Below are 17303 nucleotides of genomic sequence, written 5' to 3'. Positions count from 1 at the left end.
AGAAGCTCACCTGCCATTATCGACATACCTCATTCACAGGGCCCTGTTCTCCATTAGGTCCTTTCTTTACTGGGCCTTGCTACCAGCAGACATCCACCTTCCTCAGCAGGTCAAAGCCAAAGAGGAGAACATGTGGTGCCTCCCCTTTATAAAGACTGAGAGAATAATTACACCTTCTGGCCAAATCTACTGCAAGGGGAACACTTTAACCTGGAATGGAAAACAACTCCCCCTCCCAGCTGTACTTTTGGCCGAGTTCATAGTTGCCAACACCAGGGAATTTCCAAACCATTGTAGGGGTTCCATGCCATAGGGAAAGTTAACCCTTGTGGGTCTCTACAGTATACAATATGTATTATAGACAGTGATCATCCCTTATCCTTCAGTACCACACTAACCACATGAACTAGGCTGTAACACATGCGCTGAATTGCTGAATTAATAGTGACAGGAAACCATAAAAAAACTCATTTTTAGGCAATAATTCACTGTGTGCACCTTGGTACGTTGCAGCTAATTTTCTCAGATACAGTTCTTGGTGACATTTCATTGAGTAAGGGGACTATGAAGCTGTGTAAAATGAATTATGAAGGAAATATTTACAAAGGTGTGTTTTTCTAATGCTACCTAAAAAATGCAATACTTTAGTCCATTATTTAACATCACTTCAAACCTCACACAAATCATTAAAGTCAATGGGAAATTTTCAAACAGCATGTAAATTCCAGCAAAAAAAAAAAAAAAAAAAATAGCATACATGGCAATGACATTTTTGTACACCTTGTTTTTTGAAGTGCCCACTGATTTTTTTTACACAGAACTAAACAATCTGCTAATATCATTACACAGTTGATAAGAGGGAGGATTTTATGCAGCCATGCCTGGTGTTCAGATGGGGATGGTGAAGTGCATTTGATTTACACAGCTTAAAAATAGGCCTCTAAAGGTACAAAGACAAGACCCCAAAAAAGTCCTTTGTGCCTTAAGCAAAGCCAGTTAGCACCATGTCATTTGGGTATTAATGATTCAGTCCTGGATTTTTACAGATATATATCCCATCTTTTCTAAATTGCAACCTGAGATAAAGTTTTAAAGACCTGTAAGGGCTGTGACACAGGGGGACATTAGTTGCGCTGCAACAAATCTCCCTTATTGCGGGCGACAAATCTCCCCACAACGCCATCCCACCGGCTTGAATGTAAATTGCCGGAGTGATGGCATACGCGGTGCCGTGATTTGAAAAGTCGCCTTGAGAGGAATACTGTATGCCATCCCACAGGCAATTTACATTCTAGCCAGTGGGATGGCATTGCGGGGAGATTAGTCACCCGCGACAAGGGAGATTTGTCACAGTGCGACTAATCTCCCCGTGTGTCACAGCCCCAAGTCAAGTGCAGTGCTATACTGGGGGTAGGCAAAAGAGGCATGTGCCTAGAGTGTGTCATTTTGAATAAACATGCACGGATACACCATGCTTGCAGACACCTCTTTGTGTGGGTCATCCTTATTCCTTAGGTGTCTAAAGTACTGGGGGGATGCAAGGGAAAGTTGGCGAGGAGGGTGGGTGACAGTGTGGACTTGTTTTGGGCCTCCTTGAGTGTCAGCCTGGGCTCTGAATATAAATTTGGCACCTCTCCACATTACATTACTACAATCCCCTCCATCCCAAGCCAATGAGTGAACAGTGGCAGGAGGTGCAGGCAGGAGAAAGGGTGACGGGGGATGCAGGTTCATTCTGGGTTTCCTGGGTTCCCCCTTGTGGTAACAGGGTCTGCTGACCACTAAGTGGATCATTATGACCCTAATGACACGGGGTAAGCTGACATTTCTGCATATGCCTGGACTATAAACAATACGTTTCATGTGGAACATTTGTTCTTAGAAATCCCTAAACTACTCAATATACCTCTATTGTTTGAACTGTAAAAATAGAAAGGCAAAGGTACATTATTCCCATCCTGGAAATGCTGTGTTGTGTAAGTGAAATCTGCTGTGCAGCTGAGTACACACTGGAAAATATAAAGCTGTTCTAAATAAAGCAAAACAATTAAACAGCTGCATATGTTCGATGACATAATTATTGTTGTGTGTGGCTGCGGTGGAAAGCCTTTATGCACTGCTGTGTGCAAGTTGTTGAGAGCTAATGGTTAGACATTTACAGGCACCTCTAATAGAGCTTCCACCCACAGATTGCTTGCTCAGTTTCAAACAGTAAATAGGAAGTACGCTCTTCGTGAGTTAAATGGCCCATGGTGCAGCTTATGGGCCCAGTAGGTACTAATGAGAGTGGGAAATGCAAGCAGGCAGCTCTTTAAGTTGCAGCTACAATCTAATCAGAAATTACTCAGGATTCAGAGGGCATTGCTTGCCATGCTTGTACTTGAGGTCCATTATAAGCTTTGGTCTGGCAAAGGAAAAAATATACTATATTTTTCACATCTATTCTAAAGCTCTATCACACCTTTTGGATAATTTATAAGCATAGGATATTTCTGTAACCCAACCAAGCAGCAGTTCACTACTTGATGACTTGATTGCAGATCGACAAATTAAAGGAAATTGTGATTGGTTGTTAGGGATTGTAGCAGCAGTAGAAAATAGTAGCTGTGTTTAGGAATTTCCTTTTGTGTCTATAACCACTGCATAAATTGATTAAACATATAAACATATGTCTTTTATCTCTTTCCCATGTATTTGAGCGATGGTACACATCCCAGATTGCCATGATGATGATAGCCAAAGTTGGGACATTGTCACCATTAAAACCTACATTATCCTCCTATTCTCTATAGCAGTGCTGTCCAACTTCTGTGGTACAGAGGGCCGGAATTTTTCCGGCCTCCGTGGTGGAGGGCCGATAATGGAAGCTAGTTTTGGCCACTCCCCTTTTTAAAACCACACCCACTTGAAACCACACCCATGTTATTGCATGACCATAGCCATATTAATGGTGGTAGTACAGCAAAAACCTGCCATACTCTGCCTTCCCTACCCTGCCTGTGTGTGCCATACTCTGCCTGCCCTACCCTGCCTGTGTGTGCCATACTCTGCCTGCCCTACCCTGCCTGCCTGTGCCATACTCTGCCTGCCCTATGCTGCCTGTGTGTATGGCACATACAGGCAGCATAGGGCAGGCAGAGTATGGCACACACAGGCAGCCTACAGTGACACAATGCTGGCACTGCTCCTACAGTCTGCACAATAACTATGTATTAAAAAACTTTTTAATTGCAGTACCACCACAGTATATGTTCTTTTTATAGTGTGCAGGGTTTTTTTTGTGGGTTTCTACTGCTCCTGTCTGAGGTGTGAACAGGGGAACAATGGGAGTGATTACAGCCTGATCCTGAGGTGTGAACACTGCAGGGGGTGAACAATGCAGAGATTAAAAGGTGTGAACAACACAGTGGATTACATTTTTAAACAATACAGGGGGTTTACAGCCTGAATCTGAGGTGTTAACCATGCAGGGGGCCAGTACTGATACCATTTAAAGCTTACACAAAGGTAAGCCATCAAAGAAGCCAGACAGGTGGGGGGCCACACAGAGGGGGGTCGGCCCGCGGGCCGCCTGTTGGACAGCACTGCTCTATACGCAAGCCAACATCTATTGACACAACTGCAGTGGGAACAATGGAATAATTTCCAGGGTAATGGTAATTCCAGGTTTCCTCAGTGTCAATTTATCAGAGCAGGAACATTGGCCCACATTGGAAGTGCAAGTAGTGTGTTTGCTTTGTTATGTTAATTTAAACCTCTTGGCTGATTAGTACTTGCACCACCACCTTTATTTAAACTGTCCAGTACAACTTCTCAAGTAAACATCACCGCACAATTTCCCCAATGAACTATATAACCAGTTTAATGTATCCCAGGCCACTGGGCCCCAGCCTGATGCCTAATTTGCTGTTCCTTTCTTCTCTTCAGGGATGCTGTATCTCCTTACAGGGGCCAGTCTTGCATTCTAAGCCCTACTTAGCCTTGTCCCTCTTCCACTAGTCCCAGCGATAGGCGAGGTACAGCTGGGACATTGGTCCCTTCCTGTCTCCTCACTGGAGCCTCATTTGCTCATCTCACTACCTATAAGTGCAATAAGCAGACACTTTTAACAGCATTCAAAACTGAAGGGAAGTAAGAACTTGTTGTTCTAAAATATACAAATATTAGTGTGCATTTTTGACTTGTTGATGCACTGTAACCAAATATGGATCTAGAGGTGTATAGGTATGGGGAAAAAAAACTAAAAATAAATAAACTAAAAATATTACTGTACTACTGTTACCAGAATGCTTTAACCCTTATTTAAATGTTGGAGTATGCAGGCATTTATAATTAAGCAAAGGATAAGCTGGTAAAAATGGTGCTTTATGCGAATGTTATTAATAGGGAAAAAGATAAAAATATAGAAAGGCTGGTATTCGGTTTAAAAAACAGAAATTCAGCTCTTAAAGTAAGCAAGAGCGACTTTTGCTGTCTCTGGTAACTTGTGGGACGCTGGGCCCCTAGTTACAGTATAATATAGAAAAACCAGAGTTTGCACACTTATCTCTGTATGTCTCATTGGTAAATATTCTTCCTTCTGGTTTGGGGCCTAAACCCCTTATTGATATGTGTTGTGGGCTGCATGGTTAAAAAAATGATGGCAAATATCAATTTATTCTATTATGGAGACATTAAAATCTGATGACAGCTAATGACAAGATAAACAAGTAACTTGCAGTGTGCTCTTAGAGCACCAGATGGCACTGTTGATTTGCTATTAATAAACCCATGAATTATATTGTATGCATTCAAAAATCCCATTTGTCTTTTAGATAGGAGAGATTTATGTTTAATCCTGAGGCTTAGCTATCTCTGGAGGATATGAACACTATAAAATTATATATATTATAATGCTGATCTGGAAAATGTTTTAAGGTTATTGAAGCACAGAGAAATGTAAAACAGATTGGACAAGCCATCCTCTGGATGTTATGAATCTTCAATCCTAATAAAACTCATTGCATTATATCTAAATGTCCAGTATGGTACCTATCTGTTATGTAAGGCTACAATTATATGTAATGTATATGAATTGATGGAATGGTCTTGTAATTTAGCATGGATCACATGGGTAAATTCCATACATCAACAAAAGTGCTCCTTTTATATCAGTTATACTATATATTGAGTTAACATGCTGTGTGGCTGGAGTTGCCACTTTATCTGAGTAAACAATACCAGCCTTTTTATGTTTTTATTTTTCTTCCCTATTAATAACATTGGGATCCAGCATAACGGCAACATGGCAACCCCATATAGTAAGGATGAAGCTATGTTTAACTTTTTGTGCATATTGTGCAGGTGCCTGTTATAATACAGGGCACCATTTAATTCTTTTCAATACCCAGCTTGGTGTTGCATAATGTATGCCACTCCATACACCCCATTAGAAAATAGGTAAAAACATTTGGGTAACAGATTCTTCAGTGTTATACTTTGATGTGAATAAACCCTGGGAAACCAACACCTGACTCTTTAATTTTGATTGCATGAGAAAGTCTCATTCACACTGGTGAGTTTGTGGCTGCTAGATGTTGCAACAACAAACAACTGTAATGAAAAAATTAGGCCTTTTTGTCTAAATTATCCTGATAGCACCTGTTACAATTTAAACCATGAAAAAAGCTAAATAGTGACACCTGTTTTCCAAGTAATATTGATAATAATACACAAAAATGTTGCAATGTGCAGTCCCTTAGTGGGAAAAGCCATGTGGTGGATAATTGCATGAACTTTAAATGACTGAGGCTTAAAACTTCTACATTTAGACTGCAGAAAATAAATGTCCAATTGTTGGAGGACTGTACTTTACAGTTAATACGCTTTAGCTACAACTTTATGCAGAATAGCAATATAAAATACAAAGCTGAAGGCTGAGTGCTTCTATATGTCATATAACTCCAAGGTGACATAATATATAGATATAATTTACAGGATATTAATGGCTCTTATGTATTATATAAATAAAAGTATTACGTTACAGTTGTAAGTATTACTTTTCTAGCTAGAGTAAATAGGGTTGGTGGAAACTGAATTATTCCATAAATTGTGTACATATTTTGTGTTTCATATTTTGAAAATGTACATATATATACACTATTGGATTTATCTTCCATTTCAGAGATATTGATCTTCATGAAAATGGCTTTAATGTAAAACCCTGATTATAAAAGTATTGGAGAGGAACCATAATTCAAATGCAATGTGCAGTTTTTGATTTTATGAGTCAAAATATATCTTCATTTCTTACAATAATTTACTCTGCCTTTGCATTTAGATGAAGGAGCTCGAAGCTGTATTTAAGAAATAGCGACAACAAAGAAGTGCAATAGGATAAAGATTTGGGTTGCCCTGAGGGAAAAAATTCCATATGACAAACTGAGCAAATCATTACAGGAGGAAGTAACATGCCATGAGGTGGAGCTCATGAACTTGCAGGAACCCAACTTTGCATTTTAATTTTTAGCCCTTACTGCTGTAGGATAGAGCAATGTAGTTTCTTAAGAAGTGAAAGCATAAGCTCCAGGCTTGGATTGGCCAACCCTCTACAGAGGAAAGCATTTAGAAGTATTGGGCAACCATCCTCTGCTTCCCATGCTATTAAGTCATATAAAAATGGACAAATCTATTTGTTCAAACCTCTATAATATGCCATTTTACATTCAGAAAAATATTTAATATTTAAGTGACCTTCATCCCATATTAACAGTAGTTCTTCTAACAGATTGGAACTTCTTTTCTGATCATGGCGCACTTGCTAATTCTCACACCTTGATTAACAATAAAAATGAGTCACACTTTACCTCATGAAAGCCACTGACCAAAACACCAACTGCACAAAATGAAGGCTTATCAGTGACCATTTCAATTACAAATTCCAGAAATTAGCCCTCTCTCATTGCCCCTTCCAAAAAAGGTGTATATATAGTGGCGTTCCTGGGGTCCTTGCTGCCCTCCCCTTGCACCCAACACTTACCTGAGCATCGCAGGGGGGTGAGGGAGGGGCACATTGCTAGTGCAGAGAGGGCAGTTGCACTTTCTTCACTAGCAGACCCAAAATTGCAATTTAAAAATTGGACCTTTGTCCTGGATTTTTGCTGCCCCTTTGTGGGCTGCATGGCAGCCGCACCCCTATGTAGATATTATTAGCAACTTTTATAATAGTCAATAAGAGCCACAAATAACATGCACAATGTATCTTTGCATGAAGTGCTTATCAATCTTGTGTTAAGAAATGTCACTTGTCATTCTGAGAATATAACAAATCACCTCTGAGTTTCATGACCTTTATAAAAGCACTTGGCCTGCAATCATAATTATATATCTTATATATATATATATAAAAGCTTCAAATTACAGGAAGGCCATCTCCCCAAGACTCAATATTAATCAAATAAGTACATTTTTAAACTAACTAAAATTACCTTTTTCTCTGTAATTATAAAACCTTGTACTTAATCCCAGCTAAGATTAAATTAATCCTTACTGGGGCAAAACAATTATATTGGGTTTATTTTATGTATAAATGATTTTTAAGTTATTATGCATTACGTCTCAAGCATTCTGGGTAGCAGGTCCCATGTCTGTGTTTGTATATATTACTGTCTAGAAGGGTCCACACTCTAACTGAAACTTTTGTGGGCGATGAAGTAAAAAAAATTAGGTTTTACAATGAATGGCCAGCACTGCATTTTTAATTCAAACTTGTGAATACTTTACTTTACACCAAATCACTGTGAATCCATATAGATACATAGATAGATGATAGATAGATGATAGATAGATAGATAGATGATAGATAGATAGATAGATAGATAGATAGATAGATAGATAGATAGATAGATATATAGAAAGATAGATAGATAGATAGATAGAAAGATAGATAGATAGATAGATGATAGATAGATAGATAGATGATAGATAGAAAGATAGATAGATAGATAGATAGATAGATAGATAGATAGATAGACAGATAGATAGATAGATGATAGATAGAAAGATAGATAGATAGATAGATAGATAGATAGATAGATGATAGATAGATAGATAGATAGATAGATAGATAGATAGATAGATATGTTTGGTAAGGACCAGCACTTTCAAATGTAAAAACAACAAAATGTCTTTATTTCACATACCACTTGTGTCCAACCTTTCAGTCTACATTGGGACCTTTATCAAGGGCCTTGATAAAGGTCCTACTGTTCTGTATGATTATATATTTAAAATAGAATTAGAAGAAAATGTCTTTGGGTCAGGTTAGTAAATTTTCACAACAATTTAAATTTTTACTGAAACCTTTTAAGTCAGTGTTTTGGAACACAACTGTGGCATTTGCTGAACAATTCTTTACAATGAAAAAGAAACATTGAAAGACAAAAGGTATGAGTATGCCTGCAAACTTTTAAGCTTACTTTGAACTTTCTTTATTAACTTACTATTGCACTAGCTTTATAGGATAAACCAGGCCTAATTATTAATATTATGGAAATATGAAACAGTGGTAATATTATCATTGTTTTTTTTGTTTAGAGCAATCACCATTAAGCAAATTAAATTGAGATCCCACTACACTGTTCAAATTGATTCTTACTAGTTTGAAAAATATAATACATTAGAAAGAAACATATTCTCTCCTAATAAAAACTACTTATAAAAAACAAATTAGCCTTTACAGTTCAGACACACTGCTATAGTAATTAAGGACTTTTTTCTTTTTCTTACGGCTATGCCCACTGGTTTTGTCTAAGTGTTTCTTATATTGCCAGTGTCACTTTTATCTGCAGGAGGATCACCAGCTTATCTGAGCATGTTTATGCCCTGGGCACTACTGTGTGGGCAGCAGTAAATCAAAATGCAAATGGGGCAACAGAAGAGCAGTGTATTTTGATATTTTAATGTGTAGAACAAAGAGGAATAATACTCATAGAACTGGTCAAAGAAAAAAAGTAATTAACTGAATAGTAGAGCATTAGGATGACAGAACAGCAGTTTCCATACTTACAGACCAGGTGTCCAGCCTCCAGCACACCCAAATGGGATTTTCACAATACCCTGGACCTTATTCTCTGGAGTACCAACAGTCTACAGAGTTACCCCATGTTGCCAGCTCCACACTGGAGCATAGAACTGCCCTCTCTGAGCCCCTTTCCCCAACACTGACTAAGCTGTTTAATTTACCTTAGGGTCTAGGCTTCTCATTAGTCCTCTTGCATCCACCCTGAGACAGAAAAATATCTTATCCCTATTATAAACTTGTGGATATGTATAACATCTCTCAGCCAATAGGTATATCTCTCTCAGAAAAGGGCACACCTATTGGGAATACTTTTAAGACTATTAAGACAATCTTTACATTTCTTACAATTTCAGGACTTACTAAACTTTTTCCTTTAGGGCCATGTACATGTGTAGGAAAAACAATATTGGTGTTCAGGGATGAAATAATGGGAAGCCACTGGTGGTAAGCTAACTTGCAGCATTTCCCTTTACATAACAGTTTGCAAAATCACAGAAAATTTCATGAAAATGCATTGGAGTCAAAGGCAAATGACATTGCTGTTACCTCTGTAATAGTATATACATTGCCCTGCCTCGTTAAAGAAACTTCTTTCCACTAAACTGCTACAACTGTTATAAATAATATTGCCTCTATGTTGGCAATTTCTAACAAACATAGGGGCCAATTCAATAAAGTGCGCGCCTTACTGTTTGTGAATCATGCGATCGTATTCTTTTCTGTGTGCTATTTAACGCATGCGGTCGCGCGAAAAATTACACATGCGATATGGCGACTTAACGCACGCGATAATACTATGGTGAATCGCGTGCTAATTATCGCGTCTAATTTAACGCAAAAAAGCGTGCAATAAATTTTATTGCACTTTAGTGAATCAGGCCCATAGTGGTCCAGTTGACCAAAACCACCTGGCCTGCTGCTGCCTAGTGTAGCATGAAGACATTTCTCTATGCATCCATCAGACCACCACTTCTACCTGCACTGCTGCTGCTCTGTCCACATTTCCAGGTAATGCATTCACCATTTGATAAATACGCTTCTAAAAATCCCATAGGAATGAATAGAATGGGTGAATCTTTCTGTGAACTAATCTCACATTTTGATAAATCTGCCCCTAAGTGTAGGCCTCAGAAGTGGCAGGCAGGGGGACTCCAGCAGCTTTGAGCACAAAACCATTAGCTCTGAGCACTCTTATCTGCCGTTACTGTTACATCAGCTGTGCACGCCTGGCAACATGCTCCACAGTTAAGAGTTCCAATGAGTGCCTAGGTACCAGGTGAGTTAGTAAGGTGGCAGGTTATGTTGCTGCTCCATGTAGCTTTTCAGGAAGCACTGCAGCTCAAAGTTGAGCACATGGCGGAATAAGACAAATCAGTCAGAGAGCCATGGTGGAGGGTGGCCAGTAGTTGGCAGTGCAAGCCATCAGCTGGCTAAGGGGAACTTAATCAACGAACCAACAGGGTAGGATCTGCACCACCAACAGCTTTTCCAGGTGTCCATTGAGACTGCATATGGGGGTGGATGGGTAATAAAATAGAGGTGCCTTGTGTGCAAGGAACATGGGGAGAAACATCGGGTGAGACAGGGACCATGGAGGAATACTGCTTAGGGAAGGCTGTATTAGAAGCAAAGCTGCATTTTTGCCATCTTCACCTGTGATCCTATAAAACCTTTTCCCTTACTACTTGGGATGAGGAGCTGGTACTATTTACATGAGGAATAGGATTTGGAGAGGAGACATGACTGCCCTGTCACTTTGGTGCTGCTCCTACATCATTCTGTGATGGCACTTTATATGGAAATTTAAGGCTTTAGTTGCTACATGATACCCTTGCTTTCCCCTATAGATTCTCTGATGGCAGATTTTGCATACTATGATTAAATGGTCACCTGACTGATCATCTGAAGACAAGAAGAATGCCCATACCGATAAACCTTGTCTGCCAGTGATTGGTAGCCAAATGCTGGGCTTATTGGTTGTTGGTCCATGGGGACCAGAGCCCCTGGCTGTGGTATATGGCTGTCCCTCTGCCTACCCCCCTATCTGTAGTAGGACAACTTTTCTGCCGCTGCTAAGCTGGCTCATCATCATCAACACAAAGTTCCCCTCTGAACTGTTGCTCTTGTCATCCTCTTGCAGCAGCACCCACCATCTGAGTCTCTCATCATCATCCTTCTGTAGATCAGACCCTACTTTACAAGTGGCATCCACAGCAAGCATGCTGGCTTGCATCTCTAGAGCAGTAGCTGCCCTGCCATTTGGGGACTCTGAGGGACATCCTTTACTGCTGCTGTGCTGGGGTGTGCAGTGTTCTCCTCCTCCTTAGACTGTAATACCCCCATGCCTGCTCATCTTGGGTGTCTGGATCCAGGTCCCCCTTAATGCTCATGCACTAGGTCTTGGGAGGCCTTTTGATTTCTTTTATTCCTGCTCAAAGAGAAGTGGCGAGTCCTCCAGCACAGAGGTGGCAGTAGAGACAGTAGAGGCAGATGTGGCACTGCCTTCATCCCTGGAGGTGAACTGGATCAGCCAGTTCACCACTGCCTCTGTCTGCTGCGGCACTATGGGTCGCTTACTCTATCTCCTTTTCTCAACTATATACCTGCAGAGTAACGGCTGCCCACACAGTTCTGTATATAGACAAAGGGAGTGCTCCAATCTCATTGGTCAACATGAAAAGCCAGGGGTAAACATATGCAGTTTTTTTCTGGGGCAACAGATTGCATGCTGAAATTTTTTTTCCTATTTATCATAGGCATGCCACCTATAGCTGTGCCCCCTTGGATCCTTGAGCGATAAGCTAAGAGCTACTTCATGTTAATCTATTCTGTTTTAGTCTATGTGCTGCAAGTATGGAATTTAGACCTGTTGTCTCCTTCAGTAAGATGAAGCAGAGAAAGGAAGTTCAAACATTGAGCGTTCTGCATCCATGTGCTTTTATTTGTGTGTGATGTTGTGGTCTGGTCATGTATTTTTTTCCCTTTTTGATAATGTATTTTTTCCTATTTTTCACTGGTAATAAAACAAACGCTGCTAAAACAAACAAGCTAATCCTGTTTTTATAAAACATAATGCAATGGCACACAAGGCAACTGCAAATTTTAGCAACACAAAAGGCAGAGCCAAAATGCCTGAAATCATCAACCATTGTCTGCTATGGCAATTGGCTGGAAGTGCTTGCGCAAGTGCTCGCCATGTTTCCAAGCAACAATCACCTTTCAAGTGCTTGAACAAGCACTTTCAGCCAATTGCATTAGAAGTCAATGGGGTGATTTAGGGCTTAAAAGTATAAATACAAAAAAGTTCAAACAAAATGACAAAATGCAATCACCAGCTCACATACTTTGCAGAGTTGACCCAAGTATAACTAGAATTTCTCAGCGTAATGTTTGTCTTTCATTAAATAGGGAGATTAAGAGCATATACTCGTGTTTAACTAATGCTTTGTAATCAGATTGTCTATATACAATACATGCCAGTTATCTGTAGCAGAGGATTAAGCGGGAATACCTATAGCTCTTGTATAACATTTCTGCTATGGAACCAATTACATTTTTAAAATGAATGACAACACTATGAAAAGCTTGAGTTCATTGCGGCTGTCATTCTGTAGTAAATCAAGTCTTTGCACTTTTCTACACTATTCATTTTTGGCTGGCAGGACATGTAGGAAACATAGCATTGGGTGGGTAGAAAAATTAACTGTACATAAGGCAACTGAAATATGACTGGTGAGCAGCATTCCCATTGATGAATTTCCTGTCAGTTTTTGGTCAACCCCTTTATAAAAGTACAGTGGATAGTTTTATGGAGGGTGAAGATCACCTCTAAATGGCCTGTATTACCTTTAGCCTGTAGATTTAGGGAATAATGTAACCCCTGTTATAAGGACTCAGAATTCACTTAAGAGCTGCATGACCATAAAAAGAAACAAGGACACAGGCTGAATGACATTTATTATGGAACCTGTAATTTTCAGAACAGTAGTTTTCAGAAAGTAACGGTTTTGTGTGTAATAGCGTGCGCTAATATCACGTGCTATGAAATAACGCATAAATATATTGCATGCTTTAAAATATCGCTTTAAAATATGTCATCCCAAGATAAATAATGACAATAAAATCACTTCTTAATTCAGACAAGTGTCCTTTTTGTGAATCGATCGTTAATTCTCAAAATATAGGAAGTGATAATATTTTTAATGCATGCTAAAAATAACACTTGTTTTTTCGACCTTTTGTGAATCAGCCCCATAGTACATAGAAGTGCAAAAAATACAAGTGCTATATACAGGGCAAGGGATAATTCATGTTCAAAAGAGTCAAACCAGCCTTATCCAATTGCTGCTATCATATTTCAAACTATCCTTTTCAGTTCCACTGCCTAACAATTTTAAATTTTTCCTTTTTTCCCCATTTTTAATTAACTATTATACTATGTATAAATGTATATCTTTATAAAGCACTGCTTATGTACACAGCACTGTACAGTAGAATATATTAATAAAACAGGGGGTTATTATAATAATAGATAAAAACAAAGTATAACAATAAGTACAAATAAATACAAGGTACAGTTGCAATAAGGTAAGAATCAAAGAGACAAGAGGATGGAGGTCCCTGCCCCGTAGAGCTTACAATCTAAATGGAGGGTAACTTACAGACACAAATAGGCAAATATAAGTGCTGTAGGTTACACTGCAATATAAGTGTTAGTTCCCAGATCAGGTGTTAGAACTATAACTATATACTCTAAAGTGCATTGTGCATAATTGTTCAACTTTTCCAATCATCTTTATCCTTTTCCTATAGCGAATATACAAATATCAACCAAAAATAACCAAAGGCCACTTAGTTTAGTATACAAGACCTACGAATATAATGTATCGTGTTATAGACACGAAAAAGACAGAACTGGCACACCTCTTATTGTTAAAATTTAACTTTTACTTTCACTAGTTAAAAATGGTAGGTTAAAATAGATAGAAAAGTCAAGAAAAGTTTAAAATGTTGCATATCACTCCTTGAAAAATGTTTCAAATCTAGCTCTTATCCTCCTAAGTAGTATTGCTTGGGAAGTATCTTTATCTGTTATAATTGGTTACATTTGTACCCTTGCTAGTCTGCGTGTTGCATATGCCAAAGGAGAGCACGGTCCTTTCATTCAGGTACGTATTGCTAGTCTCTGCACAGAAGGTCAAAAAATAAGCATACCATCCATTCAATAAATTTTAATTAACCCTTCGTGTGTCGTGTGTTTTATTACTTAAATAACCCTTGTTGTCCAAGGGCTCAGATGAGTATTGGACTATATTTATTTGGTCCTTATTTACTGGGTTGCTACACACTTATCAGGTAAGTATCTTATTATACTCAGGTAAGTGTAGTTCTAAGGTTCTTATGCTAGATAGAACTCCTAACTATAGACTCATTCTGTTTATTTCCTAGTACAGCTCAAGGATATGTGTACTATACAACATCAGACTCGGAATCCGTTTACAGCACAGCATTTACAAATTCCTCAGTCCTATGTTATAGCACATCGATTGTAAAAGTAGGGCTTACTATTGGGCCCAGCTGGGTGGTGAGTCTTAGTTAACCCTTATAGTCTACTTTTAACAGCAGGTTGGTGGCAATTACAGTGATCAAAATCTCTATTAAAGGTGGACGGACTCATCCGCTTATCGTAGCATCCGCACCTTTTTTACAAGAGGGTAGAATCATTCATTGCAATAGTGCTGTTTGTGCAAACAGCACTATTGCAATGAATGATTCTACCCTCTTGTAAAAAAGGTGCGGATGCTACGATAAGCGGATGAGTCCGTCCACCTTTAATAGAGATTTTGATCACTGTAATTGCCACCAACCTGCTGTTAAAAGTAGACTATAAGGGTTAACTAAGACTCACCACCCAGCTGGGCCCAATAGTAAGCCCTACTTTTACAATCGATGTGCTATAACATAGGACTGAGGAATTTGTAAATGCTGTGCTGTAAACGGATTCCGAGTCTGATGTTGTATAGTACACATATCCTTGAGCTGTACTAGGAAATAAACAGAATGAGTCTATAGTTAGGAGTTCTATCTAGCATAAGAACCTTAGAACTACACTTACCTGAGTATAATAAGATACTTACCTGATAAGTGTGTAGCAACCCAGTAAATAAGGACCAAATAAATATAGTCCAATACTCATCTGAGCCCTTGGACAACAAGGGTTATTTAAGTAATAAAACACACGACACACGAAGGGTTAATTAAAATTTATTGAATGGATGGTATGCTTATTTTTTGACCTTCTGTGCAGAGACTAGCAATACGTACCTGAATGAAAGGACCGTGCTCTCCTTTGGCATATGCAACACGCAGACTAGCAAGGGTACAAATGTAACCAATTATAACAGATAAAGATACTTCCCAAGCAATACTACTTAGGAGGATAAGAGCTAGATTTGAAACATTTTTCAAGGAGTGATATGCAACATTTTAAACTTTTCTTGACTTTTCTATCTATTTTAACCTACCATTTTTAACTAGTGAAAGTAAAAGTTAAATTTTAACAATAAGAGGTGTGCCAGTTCTGTCTTTTTCGTGTCTATAACACGATACATTATATTCGTAAGTTTCCAATACTGAGCACCCTAACATATACCACTGCAGTGCGAGGTTCTCTTTCTACTTTATATACAATTAGTATACAAGACCTGACATGATTAACACAAGCTGTAAGAGCACTACTCATTTAAAATCTTACAGCTTGAAAAAAATAAAACTATTACACAATCTAGCCAAGCCAGCACGAATGCTGTGACCGGCTATCTAACAGGGATAATAATTCAAAGTATAAAAAATAAAAAATGAAGACCAGTTTTAGACAGTTTTATACTGCTAGGCAGGATTTAAGCTCAAGAGCTTTTTGAAGGCCAAGACTGCTAGTAACATTACAAGGGGACTATTTATTAACATTCATATTTTTTTTCATAATTTTTTTTTCTGAGATGTGAATCTTTCTCCATTTATTATGCATCAAAACAGTCCAAACTTTAATATGAAAATATGCCAGATGAAAGCTGTCGAGGTAGAAGCCAATTGAGGGAATATTTTTGTGGTCCTTTTGCTTTGAGGTATTCAAGTTTTTTGTATTATTTTTGTTTCACAGGTTTTTTAATGAATTTTGACATCTGCATGTTGCGATTTTTAATAAATAAGGAAACATTTAAGCTTTTCCCATTTGTCAGTTTAATTGTGGCAGAAAAAACCTCTAAAACTACACAAACTCAAATCTTCATGAATCTGCCTCCATGAGGCCCCTTATCAACAGTCTGATTTTCATGGTTTTAGAGTTTTTTGAAACCATGAATAAACTCATTCCAATTAAAACCACGAATGTTTCATAAGAATTTTTGTGTACTTACAAATGAAAAAACCCTGAAAAGTTAGCAAAAACTTAGTTGACCCTTTGGTTGCTGATTTTCATTTGAGCCAAAAGTCTAAAATTACAGGAGTACTTAGAAAGCATCCTGATTAGATTTACATCAATTCATTTTTTGGGCTTAGATGTAGCAAATGAATAAGGGCACAAAGCACATACAAAAGTAATACATGTATTATAAAACATACAAAACACCTTTAAAGATTATAAGCTGCTAAATTGTAATTGCTTATTGTGTATTATACTATACTATTTATTGTATGGGTATGGTGAGGTGGCTCTGCGAATCAATGCCTGGTGAAAAAAATCACTCATCACTATGCTATGGACCACACCAGGCAGGGGTGAGTGATAGGAATGACTGGGACATAACACACTTTTAGGATGGCATATGTACTGTTTGTTATTTATTGCTAGCAAGTAGCTACAATTAGAGGACATGGGTGCTAATCATATATCGTATTGCACAGGAAAGTGTCACCCTTTATGTTTTTTGGCATCTCAGAGCAGGCCAGTGAAAAACAAAGTCTTCAAGAATTTTCCTTGTTAGATGAAAGTGCAGCATGTAGTGTTCCCATTAGACAGTTGTCTTGTTGCATGAGGTTTAGAGATTTTAATACGTAATATTACTTTTAGGAATGTGCAACTACATGGCATTGATAGAAGTCATAAAAGTCACTTAGGAGTCTATAGGCATATGCTATTGTATTGGTAACATAGCCTTTTTTAAAACTTTATATTCTGATAAGTTAGCCAAGCATTTTCCACTGTGGATTGTCTTTGGAAGACTGAAGCATGCTAACAAGCAGA

Source organism: Xenopus tropicalis, chromosome 1 (assembly GCF_000004195.4).
Source record: "Xenopus tropicalis strain Nigerian chromosome 1, UCB_Xtro_10.0, whole genome shotgun sequence".
NCBI classification, from domain to species: Eukaryota; Metazoa; Chordata; class Amphibia; order Anura; family Pipidae; genus Xenopus; species Xenopus tropicalis.
Note: the sequence above shows the minus strand (reverse complement) of the source record.